Consider the following 25,433-nt stretch of genomic DNA (forward strand, 5'->3'; position numbering starts at 1 on the left):
TTGTTTGCAACCTCTCACCTCTTCCCAAATATAATGGTTCTCCCTACAATCTGCCTTGTTATCTGCCCTTCTCTCTTCCTAAATTACTGAGTGATGCTATTTTGCCCTTCTAATGTTGATGATTCTACCATAAATGTTAATAGCTAAAACTAATTTTGGAAGAAATAGGAAAATAAAAGAGGCCGAGGGCAACCTAAGGGAAGACAGATTAGCTTGGGCCTCCAGGAGATAAAAGAGGAGGGGAGCACAGGCCTGGGATGAGGGCACTGAAGTTACGTAGGTAACTATACTGTTTGAATTTCTCTGCATTCCTTTTATTTACAAGAGGGGAGGGGGTTGCTTTTTGTTTTTCCTTCTTCTTCTCCCCAAAGCCCCCCAGTACATAGTTGTATGTTCTAGTTGTAAGTCCTTCTGATTGTGCTATGTGGGATGCTGCCTCAGCATGGCTTGATGAGTGGTGCCATGTCTGCGCCCAGGATTCAAACTGGTGAAACCGTGGGCCGCTGAAGCAGAGCATGCAAACTTAAGCACTTGGCTATGGGGCTGACCCCAAGGTTGCTCTTAATGGAGCTAAGAGAACCCATAAAACAAATTTCTAAGATTTGATAAAACTTATAGTATCTTATAGTTAATAGCATCTACTTAGCAGGACAGTAAAAAGGGAAATTCACAGAGTGGAAAAGATACTTGCAATACATATTTCTGACAAAGGACTTGTATCCAAAATATATAAAGAATTTCTATAAGTCAATAGGAAAAGATGTACAACTCAATACAAAAATGGACAAAGGACTTGGGTACTTCACAAAAGAGTATATCCAAACGGCTAATGAAATATATGAAAAAATGCTCAACCTCGTTAGTCATCAGGGAATGTAAGTTAAAAACTTAATGCTATATCACTACATACCCAGCGTAATAGCTAAGATGAACAAGATGGAAAATATCAAGTGTTGGCAAGGATATGGATGAAGCAGAGCTCTCCTTCACTGCTGCTGGGAGTGTCATTTGCTACAGCCACTTTGAAAACTATTTCACAATATCTACTAAAGCTGAACATCTGTATAACCTCAGCAATCCACTTCTAGGTGTGTACTCAGCAGAGTGTATACATGTGTCTACCAAAATCTGCATACTAGTTGCAAGTCTGTTTGTAACAGCCCCAAATTGGAAATTACACAAATGTCAATCCACAATAAAACGGATAAATTAGTTGTGACACATCACACAATGGAGTACTATAAAGCATGCAGAATTCGCTGATCTACAACTACATTCTCAAATATAGATGAATCTCATAAGCTTAATGTTAGGAAAAATTCAGATAACAGAGGACACATTGTAAGAATACATTTTATATTAAATTCAAAGCAGGCAAACCTAGTTGATGTTGTTGGAATTCAAGATCAAGGTTACTCCGGTATGAGGGGTGGGATAGCGACTGGATGAGGATATAAGGGGTGTCGGGGTGCTGGTTACATCCTGTGTCTTGATTTGGGCATCTATTACATGTGTGTGTTTAGTTGTAAAAATGTATCAAACCTTACACTTATAATATATATGAAAATAATTCTGGTAGAGATGTTTACAAATACAATGCTGCAATCCACATTCTAGTCCATTTGAGGTGTGGGCTGATGTAGAGTATTCCACAACCCTGGGAGCACGTGCGTGAGGTTGCACAGGAATGAAGCCTTTACACAGGTGTGCTTGGGCTCCTCGGTAGTTAACACTGATGGAGAGCTGTTCCAGACACTGTTCTCAGGACTTTACACGCGTTGTGTCATTTAACATGCACACCAATCTCAAGAGGTAGAAATTATTGTCTCCATTTTACAGAAAAGAAATTTACTTGATTTGCCCAAGGTAGTGGTAGACTGACTTCAGAACTTGACCTCTTGGCTACCATGCCAAAGTCTTTATATTTTTTGACTCTTTATTAAATTGAAGTCCTTTCTCTACAGGGGAATATTTTAAAAGTAAATTATTGGCTGGCAGTGACCTATGGGCCTCTCTATATGACCTAGCATCCCCTCCTTCTGTAATTCCAGGAAGGGATATGGGAACCAAGTTACTTTATATGGCTAGAATACAGATCCGCCCATAACACTGATATACCTTCTGCAGAGCAGCTAGGAATCAATGCCTCGTGGGATATGCATTTGGTGAGGAGCCACTGATGAGCTCGGCAATAGAAACAGCCTAGACTTGATGCGAGGAGAATCAAATCTAGTTCCATTCTGGCAGCAGTAAGTTGTGTGACACTGGCCATGATATTTGCATATTCTAAGCCTCACATTTTGCAACTGCGAAAGGAAAACACAGTTACTTTTCTGATTCCCAGAGTAGTTTTCTTCCCTTTTTCTCCTTTACCTCTTTGTTTTTCCTTCCTTTTCTTGTCTTTTCACTTTGTACTAAGTACTGCCCAGCCACTCTGGCACATGCTATTTCAGTTTATTCTCACAGTAATCGAGGCGTTCATTATCTGTTTCTATCCCCACTTTCTGATGGGGAGATCGAGGCTCAGAGACATTAAGTAGTTTAAGTTCATGTACTTCTGTCATTTGTCCTCCGTTACTTGATGTCTCTGAACCTCAACTATAAAATGGAAATAATTCTAATTGTTCTATCTGGTGCCTCAGGTGATTTTTATTTGTTTTTTTGTTATTATCATTGTTCTGATTTTGCTTAATTTTAATATTTACTGGGCCCCAACTACATACCAGGCAATCTACTAGACACTGTCAAATGCATCATCCTACTCAGTCCTCACAACAGCACTGAGGTTGAAATTAAGTTCATTTTATAGTTGAGGAAACCAAGTCTCAGACAGAACCTGTCATTTTCTCAAGCCCATCCAGCCAGAATCCAAGCCCAGGTTCATCCTATTCTTACAAGCAGGATCTATTCACTAGGCCCAGTGCCCTCACACTTTACGGTTCCAAGAATAAAAATGTAAATAGAAAATGTAATCATTTAAATAATAGTATAAAGGAGAAACTTAATTTTGAACAAAATTGAATGAGTTTTGTGACCAAAACTAATGCCATTAACTCCTTTCTCTCTCTTACTTATCATAACTTGAAATTTAACCATTCACTCCAATCAGTTATTCTTTATTTAAAAAATAACAATTACATGCTTAGTGCAGATCAAGCACTGAGGGATTAGGCAGGGAAACATAGTCTTCCCTCCATAAGGACAGCCTTGGGTTGGGTGGAGAGTGAAGGTTGAAATACTGGAGATGGAGAGACCCGGTAGAAAAGGAAACATAGTTCAAAGACCATATGGTGTGACAGAGATAAGCTCTAGAGTGGGGCCCGCAAACCAAGTGAGAGGTGAGGCCCCAGTTTTTGATTATTGAAGATGATAGGAAGAGACAGCCAAGCAGAAAAGTGGAACTAGGGCTTCCAGAGAGTGGAAAGAGCTTATATAGAAACTATAAACCTGGGGCCAGCCCAGTGGCACAGCCGTTAAGTTCCCACCTTCCATTTTGGTGGCCCAGGGTTTGCCAGTTCAGATCCCAGATGTGGACCTGCACACTGCTGATCAAGCCATGCTGTGGCAGGCATCCCACATATAAAGTAGAGGAAGATGGGCACGGATGTTAGCTCAGGGCCAGTCTTCCTCAGCAAGAAAGAGAAGGTTTGGTGGCAGATGTTAGCTCAGGGCTAATTTTCCTCAAAAAAACCCCAAAAATCTGTAAACCTGACAAACCCTGGTGTGTTCTAAGACAGGCAATAATTCCGAATATTTGTCTTGAAATCCTGTTGAGTGGAAGGAGGCAGTGGCTGGGACATGTGTTTTGAGACCTGAAGCTTACAAAAGTTGAGGAGCCCTCTTTCAGGAAAACACATACACAATTAGGTAAGATAGTGCATATTTACTTAGAATGAGAAAAGAAATCACAAAATAATAACTGGATCATTGGAGATTTAGGTCGCTGTCTTTGTGAATCAGAAATGCTTATATAGAAATGCTTAAATGAAAATGCTTCCTTATCAAAACTTACTTTTTTTAATGTGCCTAGAAACTCTGTAACTCCCAGCCATTCCCAGTAGTCACAGTAGCCCATGCAAGTGAAGACATCTGGAATTTAAGTGACATAAGCTTCATCATAAATCTCCCTGTGGAAGAGAGTGGAGCTAGTCTGGTCTGGTAGGTAGAACTCTGAGGTGGTCCCAAGCTTCCCACCTGCCTGGTGAACATGCCCCATGTCAGCCTCTCCCCTTGAATACAGTAGGACACGGAACATAATGGATGTCGCTCTGTGATCTTACACTACATGGCAAAGGTGAAAGAATTTTGCAGATGTAATTAAGGTATCTAATCAGTTGACTTCGAGTTAATCAGAAGGGAGATTGCTGTGGATGGGCCTGACCTAATAGGTGAGCACTTAAGTAAAAGAGGTATGGGAAAGGTTTTCCTGCTGGCCTTGAAGAAGTAAGCTGCCATATTGTGAGAGGGCTCTAAGGCAAGGAACCATGAATAGCTTCTAGGAACTAAGAGCTGATGGCCAGCAAGAAAATGGAGACTTCAGTTGTAGAACGGCAAGAAACTGAATTCTGCCAACAACTCTGTGAGCTTGGAATGGGACTCCATGCTCCAGAAAGGAACACAGCCTGGCTGACATCTTGACTGCAGTTTTGTGAGATCTTATGCAAAGAACCCAGAAGAGCCGAGCCGTGCCTGGGCTCCTGACCTTTAGAAGCTATGAAATAATAAAGAGGTGTTGTTTGAAGCTGTTAGGTTTGTGGCCATTTGTTATGCAGCAATAGAGAACTAAATACATCAGGAAAACTGGAACAAGAAGAATTTGGTAGGCCACATTTTGAAGTTCCCAGTGCTGCAATGATTTTTGCCTCTATAAGACCGTTACAACAAAAAAATGGTTTGAGCTACAAGTTTATGACACTTCTAAATGTCTTTGCGAGACATAATATAAGGGCAACTGTTCTGATTTCAACCACTGGTGCCAATCAACTAGGTGACCTTGGTCTCATCACTCTCTTCTGTAGGTTTCGGTGTTCTTGCCTTCAGAGTGAGGGAATGGGATGATGATCTCCAAGAGTTTCTAGCTCTGATGATTTTATGAAACTGTCAGATGTGCTCTCAGGTGGCACGTGCCCTGAAAGTCAGTGGCCCCACTGAACATAATGAACATAGTGGCCCTAGGTGAAATCTAGACACCCAGTGCTCTTTCCATTTCAAAGTGGACTGAATTCTGTTTGGAAATTTCCTTTCCATGTAATATAATTATAGAAGAACAGATGATTCATTCTCAGAAATGATATATTTACTTAGATTGACCACACCTAAAACAGGATTCTTCTTGACCTGAGAGTGTTCACTTAGAACTTGGTGATTCAATAGAGAGACATCAAATTACATCCACTGTTAATTTTAAATTAACTGAAAGTATTTAATTAACACCTCTTCAAACAGAAAGGAAATAAGGATACTTTCCACCAAAGGCAATGAAGACCACTTAAGAGACTTTTGTAAATCAAATTTAAACCTCCGTATCCATTCAAACCCTTTCACAATGAAGAATATTCAAGGCAGAGATGTATATAAAGCAATTAGCAGCTCTGGGGAATGAGTGGGAGAGGGCTACTAAGCAAGATTTGATTAAATGCTGAAATGAAGTGAAGCTGAGGCTTTGCATAATTGTAAAAGAACGTAGTCCCTCAGGTATATGTTAAAACAAGAAAGAAAAATATGAAAACTGTGAGCTCACTAAAGACTGTTAAATCTGATGGTTCACATGAGAGGCCTGCTCCAACATTATGTTCTGAGGGCTTTGTAATGGGAAAAAACCATGTGGCTGGGTCAGTGGACCCAGCGTCCCTATCATTAGTTCCTTAGATGTCCCAGCTAGGTTACTCAATCTCTTTGGGCTTCCTTCCCCTTAAAATAACCAAAAATGATGTATTTATATCAAATCAGCATTTTTCAAACTGTATTACAAGAACCATCTGTTAAAATACACAAAGACCATTTTTAAATGGCCAAATCAGTTTCAGGAAAAGCATGGAGTTAAAAGGATTCAAGTTTTGTGTTTTTTATTGTAGGATTTTTTGGCATCTTTTGTAGGCTGATGGGCCATATGAATCTCCCAGGTGATTTCCCTGTCAGCTCATTTGATAAAAGGATCCCTGTTCTTAAACAGTATCAGGAATGGTGTTGAGCAGAACACATGTTGGAAAGCACCAGATGAGGGGATCTCTAAAGACCTTGACAGCTCAACATCCTTGGCATTGAGATCATCTTGTCTGCACTTTAGCTCCAGGTACATTCATGAGCTGGAAAGGATGTTAATAGGCAGAGCGATTTTGACAGTAATTTATTAAGTCTCCTTGATGAAGTCAAACATTTAATTAAATATTCATTAATTTCAAACCTGAGCCTTGTTAACCATGGATTTGTTTCAAGAGTGCATTGAGGGACCTTCCCTTTCTGCATTCTCTTTATAGTTTTGGATGTGCATACACACTTATACCCCTAAAATTTAAATTATTGCATCAAAAACCAAATGGTTTCCGGGACATTTTGGTCTCATTGGTCTCTTCCCTGACCTTACCTACTTTGGGTAGCCCCAAGGTAAAGACTGCCAAGTCGAGATTGAATTAAACTGTACACAGTAATAGCATAATGTGTAGAACGGAAGGATGGTGTGGTATGTTGAGAAGAGGAAAGATCTTTAGAATGGGATGACCTGGGTTCAACCCTTAGCTTCATCACACTGCCTGTGTGATCTTGGGCAGTTTACTCACTTTAAGGTGCTTTATCCTTATTTTCGACCACTGTTGGTGTAACCAGGCGATATATTTACTGAGCATGAATAAAATTTATGAATTAAGCATAGCTTCTCCATTTCCTGTAACTAGTCTAATGTTTCTTATGGGAACCTTCTCAAACTATTGAGTAGTATGACCGCTTAAGCCTGTTAATTAAACCTACTTGAGTTTTTCCAGGTTTAAACAGTCTCCTTTCATTTAAAACAGTAGCTGCTTCTACTTTTGTGTAAAAGTTCAGTCTTTTAGAGTTCTGTCTCCCTCTTTTCCTCCTCAAGAATGGCATTGAGGTCTTTGAAATAATTCTATGAATAATATTCTTCTTCACCACTCAATATTTAAACCAAATGAGAAAAAAAGCAGAAGAGTAAGTGAAATGGCCAAAACACCACATTTCTTTGAATCCAAGGAAATGCACCATTATTTTGAGACATACAATTATTTTATATGTTTTAGAAAGATAAAAACACTGTTACTTAGTATTTGACAATATGTTTTTTATAATTTATCATTTCTAGTTTACACTTATTGAAAGTTTAGACTTAATTTTTCATATATTTTTATCATACATCAGTATTATGCAAATAAAAGGAAAAATATGAACCAAATAAACTGGTGAAGGTTTTCCTAAAGCTTCTCTGTATTTGGAGATTGATTTTTTTTTCACTCAGATGGGTTAATTTCTGAGCTTTTTCTGCACAATATTGTCCTATGTCCTATCAGGAGTCTTGATGCTGCTGCCTTCTTAAATTAGTCTATTTAAAAAAATTTGGATTCCATTGGTGCTGGACTTTTAAGCTGGCTTTCCGATGAAATGGAACTAGCTTAATTTTGACTCCTGCTTTGAGAATATTTCTAAGCCTTTCTGATCTAACTCCTCACTGTTTGTTTCCTCAGGCTTAGAAACAATCTTCAGGATTTTCTGTAAGGTTTCTGATACCCATTCAGCAAGATTTGACACTGGCTTGTTTGATACTAAGAAGTGTGTAGGCAGTGACCACTGTCATGACTGCTACCTGGCCAACAGTGACCATCAGATGTTATTAGTTGTAAGATGCCTCTCAATTTCAGAAATGTTAAAATGTGTAAAGAATACGAGTCTTAGAATCACTGAAATGTGGTATTGCCTTTACTACTGATGAAGTGGATTTTTAAGAATCTGACTAATATGTAGGGCAAGTGATCTTTCTAATATTGAAGAGAGATGGACTGACCTACTCACACAGAGACCCTGGTCTGGCCATGCATGTGGCCAGCAAGTAGCTCACTGCCAATAGAAAGACAGAAGGGCTCTGCTACGCAAACCGATTTCTCCTTCCAAACTCATAAAGCAGTTAAGCCACAATAGGTTTAAGTGAGGGCATGGCATTCTGGTGTCTCTGAACCAGGGCATGCAAAGATTCCCATCTCACTGCACGCCTCACTCCATGCTGTGGGATCCAGTAGCTACCGCTGCCCGCCTGTCCAGACACATCCCGCATTGCTGTTGCTTTGTGCTGTAGTTCTGTTCCATCTTGATGACACCAAACACAGAGCTTCTTCCAGGCACTTGAAGCCTAGAGGTGTGATGCCTCAAGCTACCAATGGAAGTAGGTCACTATACTTCTGATATTCTCAGGCATCCCCAGACCCCATACCTCTCTGGACATTTCTATTACTCTCTGCTCCGCTAGAGATTACTCTCTGCTTCCACACTCAGAGGGAGAAAGTGAAGATACATTCCTCTGTGACCTTTTGCTGTCTCTTTTTTCTCCTCTAACCTTCCCCATGATTAAAAGGGGCTAGATTTCAACCTTTTCTTCTTCTCATGTTGGAATATCCTTTATGCTTTTCCTCTTCCTTTCTATCCCCTCCCCAACTTTCCTCAGGTCTATAATGGCCAGTGAGCATGATTTAAGGGGAGGGTAATAATATAATTTGTGGTTCAAATTAGGATAACATTGAGTGTGAAAAGGGGCACTGTCAATAATTACATTGGAAAAACAGGCATAAACCAGGAATAATCGGGCGTGGTGGATACTGTGATATGCTACCCACACCCCCTGCAGGGAGAGGGATTCAGCTGAGGAGAGGCAACTTACCCAATGTCACACCCTAGCCCAGTGACCAGTGCCTTGTGTGTGTTAGGAGGGAGGGAGTATAAAGGATCAGCCCCTTCAGCTCTGCTCAGGACAACTCCATGGTGTCATCTCAGCGACAAATCTCCCCATAGGGCTGGCTGCAGCCTGCCCTGAGACTGCTTTGCAGCTCCCCCTTTCCTTCAGCCCAGTGCCGCTCCTTTACACTTGGCTTCCACCAGTGTAAATCCCCAGGGTACTCTCTAATCAACATCCTTCACTCCGACATCCATCATCCATCTCCAAGTCTGCTGCTCAGGGAGACCTACTTGAAACACCGCGAACTGAGGTGTGTGGTCACCTTGTTCATGAGGGACAGTGATAGAACACACAAAGGCATTTCACAGCGTGTAAGATATACCTCAAAAAACCTGACAATACACGCAAATGCACAGGCATAAAATTTGTAAAATATGGCAAAAACAAAATTTGAAAAATATTCCTGTTACTTTGTGATACAGTTACTCTGAATACAACCTAACCTTATGTAAAACATGAATGAGAAAGGAGAGGGCCAACGTGAAGACCTGAGAGCAGGTATGACAGTCAACAAAGCTTTTTTTTTAAAGATTGGCACCTGAGCTAACATCTGTGGCCGATCTTTTTGTTCCTTGTTCTTCTCCCGAAAGTCCCCCTGCCCCCAGTACATAGTTGCAGATTCTCATTGCCGGTCCTTCTGGTTGTGCTGTGTGGGACGTGGCCTCAGCATGGCCTGATAAGAAGTGCCATGTCCACACCCAGGATCCGAACCTGCAAAACCCCGGGCCGCTGAAGTGGGGCATTCGAACTCAACCACTGGGCCACAGGCTGGCCCCAATAAAGAGGCTTTTGGCTTTTTTTTCTTTCCCCATTAATCCTCAAAAATGAGAATTTTACTCTTCACAAAAAAATGCAATTTACTCTTCACAACCCTGTTTCAAATATCCTGAAACCTCATTATAGCATGCTTGATTATAGAATAGGAGCCAGACCATATCCAAAGGGTTAATTACTAAGATATTAAAAGGACCTCATTAATCATATCATATCACATAAAAGACAGACTTTTTGCAAGAACCCCAACAAAGCATGATAGTGAACATCCGCTAGGCATGAAAACAGTATACACACTGTTTTAAATAAATTACCATTCCCATTAATCTACTCATTCATTCATTCAACATAAATCTGTTTACTGAGTGTCTACCATGAGGACCCTACTTGTTGAAGGTATAGAAATTAATATGATTTTGTCCTTGCCATCTTAAAAAAGTTGGCTTAGGAGTGAAAATAAATATGTAATGGAGAATTTATAATCAATATTCTAATAGAGGAGTAATCAGATGCTGTGGGACTTAGAGCAATTAGTCGTGCGAAGAACAATCAAGGAAATCCTCCGAGATGAGGTGAGGACAGATCTTGGCTCTGATAGAAAAGTAAGTCTTCCAAGGCTGCCAAAGTGTAGAGAGAATTTTTAAGGCAGAGGAAATAACTCATGCAAAAGCATGGAGGTATTACAGAACTCAGAGTCTGCAGTAATCCATAAATAATTGAGTGGGTCAGGGGTTTACTGTTTGTGCATGGAGGAGGCAATGGAAAAGGCTTGAAGAGGTAATAAGAATAATTAACCTTTACTAAACACTTACTGCAAATGGACTAATGTTGCTTATAAGCCTATGGCTTAAATCGTTGGTAGATTATCACAACAGCTCTATGAGTTAGGAATGATGATTATTCCCATTTTACAGGTCTTGAAACTATAGCATCAAAAGATGTAGTAACTTGTCCAAGGTCACACTTAGAGCAAGTGACTAAGCCAGGATTTTCACCCAGGGAGTCTGACCCCACCTGCCGTGTTCTAATCCTGTACTCTACTCTCATTATTTTGAAGGTGATATGATGCCATTGGAAATCAGAATTCATATTGGATGCAAATTGATGGTAAAAACTAAATTATTTAGTAGTGGAAGATGCATGGATGGCAAAGTTAAAAGAGTTTAGTTTGGGAATAGAAATGTTGTAGGAAAGAAATGGCAAAGTCAACACATCTTAAATCTAGGCATTTATAGCGTCCATCAGCAGGATTGTAAGGTTACAACCCATAAAATTTATAGATGATCAGTTTCATAAATACAGGCCTTGGAGGCTGAATGTTGAAGACTGACTTTATTTGAAATAATGTTTGACCATATTAGATAGACTTAATTTCAAATCATGGTCCTGCCTTTCATCAACTTTAAGACTGGACAGATCCCTAACTCCTCAGCCATAAATTTCTGGACTTTAAAGTGAAAACAAAAACAAAAACAAAACACATATAATTCTCCTTAAAGGGCTTTTGTGATGATTAAATAAATCTGGTAAAATTCTTGAAATATTGTAGGCTCTTGATAAGTGCTGGTTGCCTTTTCTTATAACCCTGGAGAATACTTGTTTATAATAAATACTTTTATGTGTCTAAGGATTAAAATGCTAGTGACTGACAAGCTCCAGTTTTTTTTGAAGAATATGTTTTTCCTTTTTGATGTACATCAAAAAATATTCCTTCCACCGCAGTCATTTTGTTTAAAACTCAGTAACTTTGACCTTACAAAGTCAATATTGTTGTTTGTATTTCTTGAGTTTGGCGGAAAACAAGGTCCCAAGCACTGAAGCAAATCTTTTTCTGTCTCCCTTGATCTATTTTTCCTGCCTTGAAGAAATGTTTCCTGTATTTGACTCCTCTATTTATATCTCAATTCACAGTCGTTACCAGATTTGCATGTTCACATCCACATTTTCGTTTGTAAGATTTATACAGAACATGTCCTTTGCATAAGTGTGGGACATAAAATACAGACTTACATAAAGAATAGAATGCATTCTCTAAGAATATATGAGCCCTGAACATAAATTCAATAACGACTTTCCACTGGGGGAAAAATATTCCAAGTGTTGAGAAACTGTGTGGGGAACTGAAAAACTGAAATTTTCCCACAAGGGAGAGCCTTAGATCAAGTCTTTCAGGGCAGGGCAGAAGGAAGGAAGCCCAGGATTAGCTACAGCTAGGAAGAGAACAGGAAGATGGTGGTGATGGGCAAGACGAAAGAGGAAATGGCCAACAGAGTCAAATTCCACAGAGTGGCTAATCAATGGGCAGCTTGATAAACGTTAGTAGTTTTGCAGTTCAGACAGTCGCAGGTGAAAATACAGAGAGTAGAGTCATCAGGTTTTTGGAGATGGAAGCCTGAAGTGTCATGGGTAGAAGAGGATAACTAGGCAGACCTGTCCCAGTTCCCATTCGTATCTGCCACGTGACTGTGGGCATCTTGTGTGATCTTTCTGAGTCTGTTTCCATAACTATAGAGTGGCTAAGATAATGCTTGCCTTATAGTGCTTTTTTGAATGTTACTGTGATAATAATATGGAAATTATTTCGCAAAAGGTTCTCAACAGGTAGTAGGTATTATCCTGGTCAAGGTCAACATTTTTAATTGATATTCAAGATGGTGAGAAAAAGAGAGAGAGAGAGACAGAGACAGAAATGGACAGAGGTTCAACTGTGTATTTAACTTGACTTCTTAAGTCTTACTCAAAATCTGCCTCTTTTTTTGCTGCTGAAGACACAATAGTCTCATTATGGCATAATATCATCTCCTTTTGACATTTTAATTCATTTCTAATCCCTAAAACAGACTCTACTTCTGCTTTTTGTCCTTAAATTCTCTGAAAAATGGTGGCTTTCTAATTAGTGGTTCTGTGAACTGTTAGCTGAAGGTATGGCTACTCAGCATTCTGAACTAATACTTCTCCTATCTTTAAACTGTTGACCAAAGTTTGAGATTATTTTCTAAAAGAGAAATGGAATTAATGCCATCATAATATTTTGCTCTTCCAGATTGGTTTGACGTGTGCAGATTCAGTTGACCACATTACTGGAAATATTATGCATATCTCAAAATCTGTATTAGTTATCATTAACTGCTCTAAGAGATAAACTCCCAAGTCTCAGGTTTGATCCAATGGAAGCTATTTCTCATTCACCTGGAGATCAATCAGCAGGCAGTGAGGATAGAGGAGAGTTAGTATGCTTGAGCGACCTAGCTGATAGAGATTCTGCCCTTTCAACATTTGGCTTCCAAGATCACCCTGGATTTTGACAGCCCACTAGCATGAAGAAAAGAGAAACAGTGAAGCGTCACTCAGGAGTTTTTTACAGATCATGCCTGGAAGTTGTACATCTGTTCCATCCGTATTACTTGGTAGAACTCAGACACACTGTTCTACCTAGATTCAAGGTGGCTCAAGAAATATAGTCTGTGTCTGGCTAACGACTCTACACTGTGAAATGGGAGCATGAATCTTTGGTGGTCAGATTGCCATTGATGCCGCAGTCCATATTTTAGAGTTTTAATCTGCGGAACATCCAGTGAAGAGCTCTGGCTAGGGATGAATGGCACTCCTTTATCAAACTGAAGTTTGCTCTGATCTTCTGGCATATTCAAAAGTGGCAGTGAGGAATGAGCCCTGCCATTGGTGTCAAACGACTTGGGTTTGAGTCCTGGCTCAGGTCCTTACTAGCTGAGTGTCTTGACTTTTCTGAGCTCTAGGTTTCTCATCTGTAAAACTGTGAGAATACAACACACCTTGCCAATGCTACTTAAATTTTCTAGGCTCTGGTTTCCTTATCTGTGAAATCGTGAGACTAGGAAAGATTTTGCCAATGTTTACGAGATCTGAAGGTGAAAATATGTAAAATATGCAAGTTAGCTATCAGAACATGTCCTTTCCGATAGCACAAAGAGAGTGCTTAATAATTGTTAGCTGTTATTATTGCAATTGTTATTTGCAGTGACCAAGCAAGTAATCATTTGCAAAGGCTGCATCATGAATGATATTCTCGATATTCATAAGATAGCCCATGTACCTTAACATCACCTTTAAATCACTGGGGACACATTGATGAAGGGTTTGTCATAGGCCCGTTAAATATTGGTGGCCTTCAGAGTTCAAGCTTACGTAGATAATGGTCTTAATTTCTTCACTCAGCAGTAGTTCCACCTGAATTACTTTAGAGCTATGTTGGCAGCCAATCAAACTGAATTATCATTGTTGCTTATGGTAGCTAAATATTGCTAAATAAATTACTCAGTAAATCATCTTCAGTTCTTTGAAAAACAGTATATCTGTGATCATGTTTATGCCCACCCATGGAATTGAAGAGCACCTCGTACGTTCTCAGATATTTGTTCTATCTTACTTATATATTTCAGATCATTGCAAAGAACACTTCTTTAGAATTTTATTTTGTTTATTTGACATATCCGGTCATTGCTCAATATTTGAACATGGGAAAGTATGTGAAATGTGTACTGTGGCTATGTCCTAAGACTATACCTTCCAGCAGTGGAAGTAACTTCTGGAATGAGCAGTGATCATTTTAACCTTCATACTTATTTCCTAAAAAGTGAAGTTAGTAATTAATCCCTCATTATGGGAAGCATGCAAGCCTATTTGAATTTCTCCAAGCTCTATTTCAACTCCAACCTCAGGAAAATAATTTAACCTCTACTAGTCTAGGGTACTTTTTTTATAAAATGGGAGTGATAATATCCACCGTACAGAGATCGAAACCATTCCAAATACTACAAGGACAAATTGGATGGTCCATATATGTTAGTTCTATTTGAATTTAAGTCTGAAGATCCTATGATTCAATGATAGCATTAGAATTTTCATTTGAGGAAGTTTTGCATTTTTGTTATGGAAAGTGGTTATCCTCTATAAAAGTCACTAAATCTAGAATTCAAATAGAACACATTCTAAAGGAGATTGTATATGCCCTGTTTGCTCAGTGCTATTTACACGTTTTCCAATGCAATTTACTGGGGAATGAGATGAGATAAGTGGAGATGTTTGTTATTAAACTCTGTTCCTTGCATTTTAGCTACATCGGTGAAGCAGGTTTCTGGATTCTAAGTGCTAGAAAATGAATTATTGAAGTGTGAAAGTGGAACTGTGTGTTGAAAATTGCAAAACACGCAGCAGCTGGCTGGTTGGCCTTATCAGAGAAGCTGGTTTTGTTAGAACTTTAGTGGTTAAACCTTAAAGGTATCTATACCTCCTATTAGAAGCAAATGTGCTAACTCTTCTTTCCTGCCTCTTGCCCCTGGAAAAAAAGTCCCATAGCTAATATGCTGTAAATGTTAATGAATTCAGTACGGGTTTTTGCACTATCTTCTGCATTTTAATTGCCGAATAGTCTAAAGCGGTGACTATTTTCCAGCCCTAAACTGGGCCATGGTCTGACACATGGTCTCACCCTGGGTTATGAACTGTGCCGGGAGAAATAAGCAGGCTGAGTCACAGACTAAGACCACAGGCTGTCACAACCACTAAACAAACCTATGACATCAGCCAGACCTCTTCATTCCTTGGGCAACATGCTCATCTAGAAAATCAGAAAAATAGATATGAAATGTGAAATTTACATAAGGCTTTTAATTTTTTTATTCTACTTGTGGATGTTGAAGACTTTCTGAGGGACAGCAATTATTAGCTAAATACAGAAATTTTGGGAGTATAATACATATAATTAGAACCGTACTGGATTTCTGGGCTATTGCTAAGTAGTTTGTTCTAGCACTTAAATTGAGGGAGAAGAAAAGAAGAGGAGAGAGTAAAAGTAAAATTAAAAATGACTAAACACTCACTAGGTGTCATCTATTGAGAAAGAGCCTATATTTACAGTAACTAATTTAATTTTTTTAACAATCCTATTATGAATGTGTTAGTTTTATGAATGGGGAAATAGAAGCTTCAAGAAATTAAGTAAGTGTGCAAGGTCACACAAATTCTAAATGGCAGAATTACAATTTAAGTCAGGTCACGGTCCTTTGGAAAAACCAAGATAAACTCCTAGTACTACTGTGTATTTTTTTCCAAACAACTCAAATATATCATTCTAACGCCAAGCAGTTCTCCTGTTCTCCAACGCTAACTGGATGTCCTACAATTTCATTTAATTCTCACACCAACTACCTGGAGTTAGTGCAGACACCACAGATTAAGGGCTCAGTCCCACAAGACTGCCTCTGCTTCAGATGTCTCCAGCAAGTGGGGTCCCCAGGCTACCTATACTCTGTCTGGCTGACTGCAAATTCAGTGGTGCCCACAACTCTCTCTCTAGTTGCGTAATTTGCTAGAATGACTCACAGAACTCAGGAAAGTGCTATACTTACAATTACAGTTTTTTATAAAGGATACAAATCAGACCAGCCAAATGGGAGAGATACGCAGGGTGAGAAAAGTCATCGGGCTGAGGGTGTATTGTGCACAGAACTTCCACGCCCTCTCTGGGCACACTGCTCACCCAGCACACTCATGTGTTCATCAACCCCGAAGCTCCCTCAAACCTCATTGTTTCAGAGTTTTTATGGAAGTTTCATTACATAGGCAGGATTGATTAAATCATTGGCCATTGGTGATTGAATTCAGTCTCCAGCCCCTCCTCCTCCCCAGAGGTTGGAGTGGGGTGGAGCTGACAGCTCCAACCCTTTAATCATGTGATTGGTTCCTCTGTATCTACCCCCAACTTGATGCTATCTATAGGCCCACGAAGAGTCACCTCATTAGCATAAACTCAGGTATGGTCAAACAGGGCTTGTTATGAATGGTAAAGGACTCATCATTCAGAAAATTCCAAGGCTTTTAAGAACTCTGCCAGGAACCAGGGACAAAGACCAAAGAAATATTTTTTATTATACCACAACCACCCATTCTTTTAATATGGGTCACAGAAACTTTTTCCACTTTCACGTTTAAATTTCACAAACACAGCCTCTTGTTTCAGAGACAAGAAATTATATAACAAACTGAGTCAAGGGGCTACAAGGATGAAATATATTGATCTAGGTAACACAGTTCCTGTGCCAGCAAAGACATCCATTCCTGACAAGCAGTTGGAGAGCAACGTCATGTCCATTTGGCCTCTTGAAAGAATACATAAGCAAAGGCCACATTGTTTTAAGCTGATGTGCTATAGTTGCCTGGCATTTCAAATTGAGTATAAACATGAAAATTGAAATTATTGGCTGAAAACATCAGAACTAAGCAGGAGATTTGTTGTGGTCAATAACTCCGTGAACATGAAGAGAGTAAAAGTTCACCACCAAGCCCATCTCCACAAGGGACTTTTGAGAAAGGAGAAAATTTCTCTGTATGTTTAGAATATAATGAGAACATTTGGAGCTTGGATTCTGTAGCTACCAATTTAAATGTCTAAAGAAAACTTGTAAGAATTACAGTTAATTAATTAATCAAATACTCGTATGCTTAAAGTCTTTGATTTACTGCTAGGCAGCAAGTCCACAAGCATGAGCACTGTGTCCGTATTCACCGCTGTAGTAGCAATAACTAGTATAGCATCTGACACATAGTAAGAATTTGATAAAGATTTGTTGAATGAATGAATCAGAGAGACCTCGTTTTGAATCTTGACCTTACTATTTACTGTGACCTTGGACAAATTACTTAACAACTCCAAGCTTCATTTTCCTAAATATTTATAATGACAGTACTAAATTTTTTAATTTATTGAGAGATTTTAGTGAGATAATTCATGGAGAGTACTTATCATACAGCATGGCAAATAGCATGCATTGAATAAAAGTTAGCTATTATTATAATGTTTATCAAAGTTTAAAGGACACAGAGGGAATAGCAGGAATTTAAGTTTATATTAGGATCATGGCCAGCATTTCCGTAAGTCATTCGAGATATTGTTTCATGAAAGCTCCTAGATTAAACTGACTCCATACTAATAATTAGCTTGTACTTAGTAGATATGCATGGTAATTGAATGAATATATGAATGTATAAATAGGAATGTGATACTAAATTTCATAAACAGGTGGCCAAGTATATAATATGTGATAAACACAATGATGAGCAAAACATAATCTCGCCACTAAAGATCTTAGAGTATGTCTGTGGGGAGAATATCTAAATAGATCATTGCAATGAAGTATGATGAACACTGTGTTAGAAACATCTAAGAGTCAATGATCACACCCATACATATCCAGATCCACAGGCTGAATGGCCGTGGGTGTATTTAGCCTGAAAATTGATGGTTCAGAAAGCTTTTTCATATCCTTATTCTTTTTATCACTTGAGGGGAACATTTCACATCTTTTTGCACCCATTTTGCAGATGCAGAAATTGAGGCTACGAGAGTTCTAGTGATTTGCTGAAGATTTTCCAGCCCTAGAAATGACATGCACGCATCTTGAGATCTCATCCAGTGACCCTGGCTAATAAAAACACTCCCCTTCGTTTCAGTCCTTGAGGAGCTAAGAGTAGTATTTCTTTCTCCTAAATATATATGGCTCTCATTTTACCTGCATATAGTTATTCCATTAGTCTTTCTTCCTTATTCCATTTCATGTCTTTATGAATTTGTAATTTAACAAATCCCTTTAAGTGTTCTTATAAAGTGATAAATAGGCCAGGGGAGCTCTGAAGGGAAGTTCCAGCTTGGCTTTTGATTCTTAGAGTAATCAGACCAGGTGAGTATCATCTCTTGTAGAATGAGGTCTTGACATCAGTAAAATGGGGCTAAGAGTATTTGTCTCAGAGCTACTGTGAAGATTAAAAAAGATAAAACATATGTAAAGCCCAGAATATGTGATGCGTCCAGCGCATGCTGGGTGCTCTGTGTTAATCTGGTGGTTCTCTTCCTCTTTCCCTGTCGGCTCTGCTACACTTGACAATTCCCACTGTCTTCTCTGCAACTTAACACACAACTTTAATGTCCCAGAAAATGGCTGTGGATCACCAAAGATAACACTGTTTAGGAATAGCATTACAGAAAACACACACACAGCAGGACTGAAGATATACTGTGCTTTAGTTACATAAGAAAGTTAGTGGCTTCTGTTATGTCTATATCAACCCCTCCCTTCACTCCTAGACCACAGCCTGGGCTGTATTACGGGGCAGAGATTGCACAATTCCAGAGATTTCTTGAACTGTTACAAATTAGACTCCACAAGCGAAAGCCTCACTAGAGGACATCACAGGCGAGGTTATCGTTTCTTCCTTTTGAAGTTGGGTCTCATATCTTTTTCTCATTACAATCATTACTTTGAAATACGATTTTTTTAAACAGTAATTTTCTAGAACAAAAGGGATAATACCATATTTCAAAAGCTTTACTGTGAAATTAAACCTTTGAACTACTGTGAAAGAAATTATTCCCTCAAGGCTGTAAGGCTTAAAGGTTATTAAAAATTTAATTTTAAAGAAGGCATCCAGGAAAAAAAAAAGTGGATAAATGCTACTTAGAACTCAGATTGCCCAACTTAATAACTCCCATTGCTCCTTATTTTTAAATAATCTGGAAATGTGAACAAATGCACTCCATTTTTTTCAGTGGCAAATCAGTATGTCAACAGATGGCTGGCGCTCCTCGTTAACATCATCTATCTTCAAGTGGAAGCACATGTGGTGTGGTGGGTCCACCGGTATCTCCTGCACCCCCATTTAACAGACATAATAGCACAGTGTAGAAGAGCTATCACACACAGGATACACTGGCCCCAAAGAGTCCGCCCAGCTCCAGATATTATTGTAATAAAGAGCAAGTCTCTAAACCACAGCATTAATGGTCCACACTTAAAAGGGTGGGTGTGCTTGAAAGAGTTTCCATTTTCTCATTTGTGAAATGAAAAGAATTCTTTTCATCCTGTGATATGGCCATACTATTCACTCCCCCATTAAACAACAGTGTGACCTTAGGAAGCTCACCTTCTTTGTGCCTTGGTTTCCTCCTCTGTAAAATGAGGCTAATAACAGTATTCACCTACCTCACATAGTTGTCATGGAGATTAAATCAATTCACACATATATAGTGCTGGAGACTGCCAAGCATAGTAAGCATGATGTGTTATTACTGTCATTATTAATTTTAATCCTACCATGTTGAAGTAATGTAATGCATTCTTTTTTTTTTTTAAAGATTGGTCTTGAGCTAACATCCATGGCCAATCTTCCTCTTCTTTTTTGTCTTCTCCTCAAAGCCCTACTGTACATAGTCGTATGTTCTGCTTGTAGGTCCTTCTAGTTCTGCTATGTGGTAGGCTGCCACAGCATGGCCTAATGAGCAGTGCTAAGTCCGCTCCCAGGATTCGAACTGAGGAAACCCTGGGCCAGCGAAGCACAGTGCGGGAACTTAACCACTCGGCCACGAGGACACGAGACCAGCCCCTGTAATGCATTCTTAAGAGACAAGGGTGAATAGAGAATAAGTCTGTGCCCTTAAGAAGCTCACAAGCAAATGGGAGAGAGAGCCAAATCAGCAGCAACAATGACAAATCCTGGTGACAGGATGACAAATCAGAGGTCTGTTGAAGGTACCTGTTTGTGATCTGGATCTGCCAGGGCGGTGGCAGGGGTGAGAGGGGTACGTGGTTAGGGAAGGCTTCCCTGAGGAGGTGCCTCAGGAATCGCACTCTGAACACAAAGGAGTGAAAGCTCATGGAGTATTTATAAAGCCTGTTTCCCATGGACCCCGTGGGAAAACAAATTACGTAAAATGTGCTTCTCAATCCCAACTGCAGTTCAAAATCATCCATGAAGCTGCTTAAAAATACCACCCCTGACAACTGGATCAGAATATGCTGAGCTGGAGTCTAGGTATTGGCGATTTTAACAACCTGTGCACCTAATTCTGAGGCTCAGCCAGCACTGAGAGCCATTAAGATAATACACGTTGAAAGCGCATTGTAAACAGTGAATTTCAGTACAAATCCTAGATATTATTACTGCTTAATGCTTAAATACTTAAAAACAATGATCTCAAAGCCCCTTTCCTGGACAGGCTTTTTTTTTTTTTTTGCCAAGTATATCCACACACAGTTGGTACAAATGGCAAGCAAGATCGTTTATGACAAGCGCAAGTTGGACTTGTAATAAAGCACTTGCTAAGTTAGGAAAATGACTAGACCTTGTGCTTAAAATAGAGTCTGTCTCTGTTCTATTTCTTATGAAACAACCCATGTTAGCACAAAGATCTTCATAGAACTTCTTAGGAGTCCAGTATACTCAGAAAGAAGCAGATTTGTGTCTTCTTGACAACATTCACTTGCTCTCATCTCATCTGCCAAGTTTCTCACCCAGGAATGTATTAACCTTGAACCTACCATTGCTGCAAACTCTTCCTACTAGACCGTCTGCTCCTCGAGGGCAAGAACAGTCTATCTGCCCTTCACTCTTGTTTTTCTAGCAGCTTGCACCATGTCTGTTGTATAGTAGGTGACAAGAAATATTTATTTAGAAATGATCGTTTGTTGAAGTTTTCCTTCCCATTGCAAAACTTGAATGCTATTTGGGTCTCTACTCATTGCCTTTGGGGGAAGGTTGCTTCTCTATATTCAGAGTTGTCAGTTTATTTTAAAAGGATGTTTGTGAAGATCTGTGACATATTCCTGGTATGATTGTAAGCAATTATTTTCAGAGTAATGTAAACCAATAATTCAATTCTGCTGTGTGCTTCCATACGGGGCTGAGAATAAGGTCTGTATTTGCCCACATGGGCTATCACCTTGAACTTCTACCATCCGTATGAAGTTATCAAGATATTCTGTTTCTCTTTAGAAGTCCTTGGTATTGCCCTTTCTTTCTCTTCTTATCTAGAGTTCAGCAAAGCAAACTATTCATTATATTTTTTTTAAGAAAAAAATTGCAAAGACTATGCAGTCTGTGTAACATGCAATTCCTTATTAGTGTCACTGTTGCTCTCCTAAATGCCTAGTGTGTCAGTTAAAATGAATTTTCTCATTAACCTCAAGCATGCCAACTTGTCAAATTATGATGAACCAAACAAGACCGTTCCTAGAAATTGAGCTGCCATCATTGCATTTTTATGGCTTTGCCAATTAGTCTATAAAAACATTTTTGAATACACTTCAGAGTTTTGAAAAACTGCACCACTTTTGAATATTATAAACTACAAAAATAGCAAAAAGACTATCCAAAGAAAGTAAAAGAAAATGATTTGTTCTTGTTAGAGGAAATGAAAATTATTTAGAGGAACAAAGGATCAGATGAGCATATAGACAGTCAACAAATATTTATTGGATGTCTGATCTGTGCATACAACTTTCTTGGATGTAGTAGTGTGGTTCACTAAACAAGTTACTAGGATTTTCCCTTCAGTAGAAAATAATTATTTAGTAAATATTTATTACAACTTTATGCATTATTCAGGATACTAGCAATGGAGTACAAAGATGAATAAGACAAATTACTGTATTTATGGAACTCATACTTGATAGAGAAGTTAGATAAGCAAATATTTAGAGAAAGAATTGGAGAGGCAATAGTGGTGGCCTGCATGCGTGCATACACAGAGGCAGAATGGTAGCAGTTGAGGATGGAAAGATAGTTATATGCCTGAATAGGAAGGATTTGAAAACTAGGAAATTGACATAATTCTGAAGTGCAAGCCATGTCTAAAAAAATAAAAATTATTTAGAGAGATGATAATTTGTGTTTGTTTGAATCATAGTTTTTGAGTTCTCTCTGACACATGTTCAGAGGAAACTTTGAGGATTGCATGAGGAACTGGCAGAGAATATTGATGGCAATGCTGTCTTTCATCAGTTATGGAGAGCAACCCATTTTTGTTTGTGTTCTGCCCACCTGTCTGAGAAAGACAAACAAAGGTGCAAGTTGACAGGATCCATCTTCTCTTGACGGCACTGTAGAGAGTAACTCTTGTGACTCAAGCATCCCCACTGAGGATTTTCACCCTCCCTGCCCAGAAGTAATCTAAACTATTTTTTCTGACCACTTTTTTCTTCTCCCTGAAAAGAGTCCTGGTAAATATGATTTTCCTCTTCAAGCTTTATTTGCAGTGATGTTTTAGTGCCCTATGATATTCTAAAGTCCTTTACATGCCAAGCTTTTTTACCCATTAATGTGGATCTTCAAAGAACCACTGAAATAAGAAAGTGATATGACCAATCTTGTAATTTAGACCAGTCCTTAAATGAGGTCATACCTGCAAGGTGTGAAGAACAATGCTGGCATATAGTAAGCATCAATAAAGGTAAGTTATTACTATATCAACCACAACCACTGCTACCTCACTACTATCAAGTAAGTGAAACAAGGCACAGACACACACTATCCATCCCCAGCTTTAAATGATACATACAAGGTCTGTTTCTTCTGCTAATGTGACCCCATGAGAACGGAAAGCACATCTCCCTTATTGACTGGTTTATGCCCAGTACTTAGCGATGCTCAATAAAGATGTGTGGAGTAAATCAAGAATAAGCTAACTTAATCCTCCTAACCCTGAAGTTCTTTTTTGAGTTGGTGTAGTGAACTAATGTCATTTTCCCCCAAGAGAGAAGTTGATACCCATTCAACTCAAATTTTATATTGATTCCATTTAGGACTGTAGATTCTCATCACAAGCAGGAAGTGAAAGAGAAGCATGTAATTAGGAGAAGAGAGAGAGAGGCAGCTTCCAATTAATTAAGAAATGATGAAACTTCTGGCCCCCTTATTGTTTTGATGGAAACAGTATTTCCCTTATCATTCTGCTTTGGAGAGTCCTGGGGAGGAGATGAAAATCCCAGGAGCATAAAGAGGGAAAGAGTCATAAGGAAATGAGTCTGCAAGTGTAGACAGTCCATCTGCCAAGCAATGAAAGGAAAGAGACGGCAGCTTCATTTCCTTGATAGAAGCCGAACATGGCTCTTCGCATATCTTGTGTTCAGTTACATATATTTATTTATATTAATAAATAATAAATGACATTCCAGGGCATTCTTTGGTTAAAAGGTAATTTGTACGAAGTATAGCATCATATTGGAGCCTCAGTTTCCCTATATAAAATGGTCATATAAATATTCACTCTCACGCGGCGTATTTAGTCACATGTTGGCACATCCGAAATGTTCATAAATGTGAACGTTTGTCATGGTCTTCATTAATAACTTCTCATCTTAGGCCTAGGAGGGGGACATTTTTTAACCTCATTTCACAGGGGAGAGAACAACACCTGGGAGAGATGAATCGGCCTGCCCTGTCCCCTCTGTCTCTTACTAGAAAATGGAAGAGCCAGGACTCTAATTCAGACTTTCAGTAAAAACATGCCTTCCCCTAACAAAAACTTTGGTAACTTTTTTTTCAGTTGCAGAAATCTTTTTCCATTTGTCAGTCTTGATAATATACTCATTTCCTGTCTTGCAATACATATTTTTAGAGCTTATGAAGTTTCAGGGTTTAATTAAAAATGAGCATATTTTATGGTCAAACAGGAATCCTCTCACCACATTAATGGTAATGATTCCTATTCGAGCATCTTCAGGTTCCTGAAATTAAAAGGCCACAGAGTTTGAAAATGAAATGCAGAAAAATATGTATGTGCATCCACATAGAAGGGGAAGACCGGGGACAAGGGAGAGAAGAGCGATGCTGGGGGTTGAGGGACACCCTTGGAGGCTGGCTTTCTAGACATCTCAACATCTGGGAGGGGACTGAACCAGCACACGTTGGCAATAGTTACATTTGAAAGGAGTAATAGAGTCCTCTCAGCCTGGACAGAAAGGAAAAGAGAGAGAAATGAGCAAAGAAACTAATATTCTGGCAAAGGAATACCCTATGGATTCTGTTGTTATTATTAAATACCAAAAATGTGTCAGACACTGCCCTATTAGCTGGACACTTTTCATGAGTTACCTTTTACTCTTTAACAATAAAGTATATCATTCCTGGATTAGCATAGGCACTAAGCACAATCTCTGGAGATCCTGCATTTTCCTGGGTACCTCACTTGTCCAGACGAGAACTGAGTTGGCTTTTTATGAAAACTGGTTTGGGTTCACTTATATGAGGTCTGAAAAGTTTAGGTGATTGGGAATGAACAACTTGCCTCCAGTGGCATTTATTTGATTTTGTTCTGAGAGGCAGTGATAAGTATCAAAGCTCCTGAGATGTGCTTGTAGCCCTGACTCTGGAGACCCTCACTTGGACACTCACAAAGGTCACCCCCATGAGTACAGGAGGCAGAGTGAACAGATAAGCCCTCAGAGCTTTCCGGATCAAATCTGTAAATCCGTGAGATGAGGATCCCTGTGTCCGGAGGTCTCAGTCCCTGCTTCCTGACATAAACACCCCTGCAAGCCCCCGACAGGAAAAGCCCTTCCTGTTTTGACAAAGGTGAGCTGACTTTGCGTCAGGGGCAATCTTCTGGGCTGCTAAGTACAGTCAGGGGTCACTAGTGCTTGACCAGCTGATCACGGTGCTGACAAGAGGGCCTGAGTGTTCTGACTGTTGTTTACTAGATGCTCCGTGCTTGACCAAGGGGGAAAGTGGGCCTGTAGTGGTGATGCTTTTCATCTTCTCCAGTTTCACCCCTCCTACTCCACTCCCTTAGCTGGTTACACACAGCAGGAAAGCAGGCCCTTAGGGTTCGCCCAGAGCAGCTTCCTTGAAAAATGCCTCAGGCTTCCCTTCCTGCAAAAAGGAGCGGGAGGGAAAGAGT

At 39.4% G+C, this 25,433-nt stretch overlaps 1 protein-coding gene across 4 annotated transcripts in view; it reads left to right on the forward strand.

The window, feature by feature from the left end:
- The window catches only part of TENM4 (teneurin transmembrane protein 4), a 2,704,309-nt gene that overhangs the window by 661,602 nt on the left and 2,017,274 nt on the right, over window positions 1-25,433 (forward strand). The window lies entirely within an intron of this gene.

This window comes from Equus przewalskii, chromosome 6, assembly GCF_037783145.1.
Source record: "Equus przewalskii isolate Varuska chromosome 6, EquPr2, whole genome shotgun sequence".
NCBI lineage: Eukaryota > Metazoa > Chordata > Mammalia > Perissodactyla > Equidae > Equus > Equus przewalskii.